This window comes from Penaeus japonicus, unplaced genomic scaffold, assembly GCF_977035675.1.
Source record: "Penaeus japonicus unplaced genomic scaffold, GWHDUDI00000001_assembly GWHDUDI00000027, whole genome shotgun sequence".
NCBI lineage: Eukaryota > Metazoa > Arthropoda > Malacostraca > Decapoda > Penaeidae > Penaeus > Penaeus japonicus.
This window is the reverse complement of record NW_028234429.1, coordinates 10,781,507-10,786,506: the sequence shown is the minus strand read 5'-3', so window position 1 is coordinate 10,786,506 and position 5,000 is coordinate 10,781,507. Positions and strand designations below refer to the sequence as shown.

General features: G+C 39.1%; 1 protein-coding gene across 6 annotated transcripts in view; it reads right to left on the bottom strand.

Annotated features, from left to right (window-relative positions):
- The window catches only part of Rap1 (RAS oncogene family member Rap1), a 52,927-nt gene that overhangs the window by 17,056 nt on the left and 30,871 nt on the right, over window positions 1–5,000 (bottom strand). The window contains exon 1 of one of the 6 annotated variants that reach the window (XM_043001571.2): window positions 1,221–1,406. The exons of 3 other annotated variants lie outside the window; for them this stretch is intronic. The gene's annotated coding sequence lies outside the window, so the exon portion shown is untranslated. 2 more of the 6 variants (XM_086552584.1, XM_086552581.1) reach the window with 2 other exon arrangements.

Sequence of the window (5,000 nt, the reverse complement as noted above, 5' to 3'; positions counted from 1 at the left end):
TTGTTTTTAAAAGTGAGTGGCAACTTTTGAAACAGTCTCTTTTGTGCCAAAAGACAAAAACATTTCCCATTTCGTGCAGAAGATAGCAGCGTCGGGACATGGCCCTGAAGCTACAGGGCCACCACGCCTCGTACACGTACTCGCACGCACTGAAACGGGTCACGCGAGCCACCACGAACCCACATCAAAGCTGGACGATTTATCATCCAACAACAACTCTGTAAACATTGATATCAACCTTAGCTTCGTGAGCTTAACTTCAGCTTACCGATTTCATGTAGAGTCGCTTACATTAAGTTCATCGTCCTACACCACTAATACATGGCCGCGGACTCGGAGCTTATCTTGGCCCGATCCTGTAGTACTATCTACATGCCTTTCCCTCCTTCCCTACTGCATGGCAAGGCACCTTCCCCATCAATCATATGGCATCATACTTATTTGAGTCTGTACCTGGAACCACGTCCCTTAGGGGCCCTAGAGATCATTTGACGCCACATACTTTCCATGGCTCCCTTCATTGATCAATTGGCACCACACCTCTGGCACTAATCACTTAGCACCTCTCCCTCCCCCTTCACTATTTGCCATTAGTGCTATTTCACAAGTCATTTGGCATCGCACCAGCAGCCAGCAAGATGAGGGGAAGGGTCATCCCCATCCATCATATTTACCACCATAAATGTCCCTTTCTGATCACTTGATATACAACGTTTGTGACTTGGTTCCATGAACGTTTTCTGTGCGCCTGCAGATCCACCCTCTCTCCGGTTTCCCCAGTCCGGTAATCACACGTTATGCCCTTTTGATCACCTGGCACTGCATCCACTCTTCCTTATTGGGCATTTAATACACGGAGGATGTGCAAAGGCATTTAGGGGTGGCGTGAGTGCGCATGTTTATGAGTGCTTGTGATAGCGGGATGGATATCCGTTGATAGGAGCATGACTAGCGTATGATTGATATGTAATGCATGCAATGTAGCAACGGAGACATGTATCCATGTGCTATGTACATGTGCGCGTTTGCTTCGTGTCAGCAATGCGTGCAAATGAATACAGTTTATGATGTGTACAAAATTCATACTGTGTATACACATACAAATGTAATACTTGTGGTACACATCACTCCATGTACGAACTACTCCACAGGATCGATGTTTGCAGCTGCTATTTATGCATCCAGACAGTACACTGCCACTGCAAAGTAGCGTTACTCACCTTGCTGCAGCAGTACCAGGTCCGACGGCGGCGTCAGCAACACTAACGCAACCGGATGTCGTGTGCGGTGAGTGTGTCTTTGGCCGCACTCACTGCCACTGCCGTCCGCGTAAGTCCCACGCTACACTTACTAAATCAGCCAAGCTGGTCTGAGTCTCTGCTTAAAGAATACCCCCTACCGTATGCGCGGATGTGCTATCAGTCGCAATGCTGCTGCTGCTGCGGCGCCGCTGTCACGTATTCATGTGCGGCATGTACGCACAGAAGCACATTAATACATAAACAGACAGACACACACACATATATGTATATATTTACATATATATTACATATATACGTATACATACATATATACATACACACACACACACACACACACACACACACACATATATATATATATATATATATATATATATATATATATATATATATATATATATATAGAGAGAGAGAGAGAGAGAGAGAGAGAGAGAGAGAGAGAGAGAGAGAGAGAGAGAGAGATTGCGCAAGAGTGTATATGTGTATGTATATTTATGAAAGCCTCAAAGCATGTTTACACATCACTGTGGCTGCGGTGAGGTGTGCATAAATCGTCACATAAAACGATCAACAATTACGTTGCCAATAGCTACGTTGTTCCTCTTACTTCGACCAATCTGCTGCTCAATGCATTCAATTTATGCATCTTATTGTTTGCGTAAAACCCCAAATGATAAGGTAATAATAATACTTACATAGAACATAAAACAAGCCCTATCGAATGAATGAGAATGAGAACCTTCATTCAGACCAAGAACTTAAAACGGCCTAACGAGTTACTTGGAACAGCGCGACGATCCAAAAACATCGTGAAGGCCATTAGCAAACGAAGTGCCTCTGGCTTGGGGTGGAAGCCAACATGTTAATGCCTCTCGCGTTCAACACCTCTCTCGCCGCTGGCAATATGGGCATTCGTGGGCATTCCATTTAACCCGTGTTGTTGGGCATAAATATAAATATTTGGATTTTGAGGTTTGCAGAGCATGTGATATATCTTAGTGTCAATATTATTCGTTAATTAACTCAAACAGGATGGAAGAGGGTTAATTATAGTTTTTGTTTTGATTCAATTCGATTTTTTTTTGTTAGGGTAATTCAGAAATGATATCAAATGACGAAAAAGATTATCGCGGGATATGTGATACTGAATACAAGGGTCAAATGCTCAGATCACAAGGTATATTTGAGAGCCATATTGTTAACAAACACAAAGCAATTCCCAGTATGAGAAACCAACCAGTTTCTCAAATTTCACAGTGTGATAAGACCATTACTGGCTAACTAGTTTTTCTAGTTATTAGATTTTTAGAAAAATACATTTTCTTACGAAAATCCTGATTGTGCATTTTCCAGATCTTCAGTGTGATTAACACGAGCCTTCCCTTAGTGTGATCTTTATTCATCTGAAATCTCCTTATTTGACGACAAGGAGAGACCAAACATGATGCTGCATTCAGGACGCCAACATGTGCAGTACAGTTGATTGCATGTCTCTGGGCGACGGGCTAGTAGGGCTTACGAACACTTGCGTTTAAGCAATTATTCCAGCCTTATCTGTCTCCTTTGGCATGGTTTTTTTAACAGTCTTGTGTATGTCTTATAATGCATATTTTATTTATACTTAAACGCACAAACACATATTTGCTCTCAGATACATCTCTTTCAGTAACCTCAGAGCAGCGATAACTACACTGAAAAAATGCAAATTAAAAGTAGCAGGTGTATGGAAATAGAAAATATTGCTAGAGGATAACATTGCCGATACAAAAAAAAGACAAAGTGGATTTTAAAACAAAGTTTACAGATCAGAAACTCAATGTGTCAATACTTTTGAAATAATTCCTTTCCAAATATAAAACGAGTTGCAAAGCCACGTCGATACAACGAAAGGATAAACATTTCATCATACAATTGCGATAAAAAAAAATCTTGCGACAGTGTTTGTTAAGTCACCTAGACGCGCACTTTAAACATTAACTGGCAACTTAAGAAAAAAATACCAGGGATATCCCAGGAAAGAAATGAATAAGCTTTGTGAGCCCCGGTTTGCGCCCAAACTATGTTGACACCTCTTTCACTGCCGACAGATTCACGGTAGAAATATTGATCGCAATAGTCGTTGTCAGAATCGCAGACCGTCACCTATCGATGATTCACAGAGGGAAAGGACTATCATCCTGCTGGTTCATCCTCGGTTCGACAGGTACTTGGTCCTTCGGGTCGTTGGACGTTCAATGGGTTTTAGAGTCCCAATGGTCATTGGTCCTACGTTTTAGGTGTGTGTGTGTGTGTGTGTGTGTGTGTATATATATATATATATATATATATATATATATATATATATATATATATATATATATGTACGTATGCACGTATATTTATATCATATTATATATACATATATATATATATATATATATATATATATATATATATATATATATATATATATATATATATATATATATATATATGTATATATATGTATATGTATATGTATGTATATATATGTATGTATATATGTATATATATATATATGTATATGTATGTATATATATGTATATACATACATATGCATATATATGTATACATATGTGTGTATATATATATATATATGTATGTATATATATACATATATATATTTATTTATATATACATACATACATAGATACATACATACATACATACACACACACACACACACACATATATATATATATATATATATATATATATATATATATATATATATATATATACATACATACACACACAGATATGTATATCTGTGTGTGTGTGTGTGTGTGTGTGTGTGTGTGTGTGTGTGTGTGTGTGTGTGTGTGTGTGTGTGTGTGTGTGTGTGTGTGTGTGTGTGTGTGTGTGTGTGTGTAGCAAATCTGCACTTGTCAACACAGACAGTATGAACCTTCTAGAGATCTGTAGGAAACATGAACACCATGTCCACAGATTAGGAATATTTCTCTTACTTATCCCGAAGTTGTTTTAGCCCACCCTCCTTGGGCGGACTCTGCCTAGCCAGAATCTAAAGGCCACTGCATTAGAGAGAAAGAGAAACATTCTGTCTAAGCCCTTTAGTGCATGTCGACAGCGCTCGAGTAACAGCTGCATGTGACGTGGAGACTCGATCCAGACCGAATGCCCAACGACCCGACCCGACCCGTTGGACCAATGACCCGTCGGGGCAAAGATCTGTAATCTGGACAAAGTCATGGCTACCGTTTTTATTTTATCTTTACGGATGTGACGTATGCAACTGTGCACACTGTATCATGCTGTATCATGACGCCACAAGCAGAACGAAAGGAAGTAATTTTTTAGACCATGTAGTATGCATGTAAAAATTTGATTTCCTCAATTTTGCGTCTGAAATCATTTGTCAGCAATTGATGAATAAAATATGCATGTACACTTTATCGAAAAATATAGTTGCTTTTATGGTTCATAATGGAGTGTGTAGCATTACGGGAAAAATAGTGAGTTGAAAAAGTCTACGGGTGCAGACTCCTTTTCGTGTACTGAGATTATCATGTCTTGCATCTTGCAGCGTATAATGAATTAGAGTTAGTTAGATTTAAAAATATCCAGAGCGGAGTCCTTTCCATCATTCTTAGTGTTCTTAGGACATGAGGATAGAACTAGATCTATATGGCGTAATAAACACCACATTACTTTTTAAGGACCTTGGGTTGGCTTTACTATATAACGATGTAATGTTTG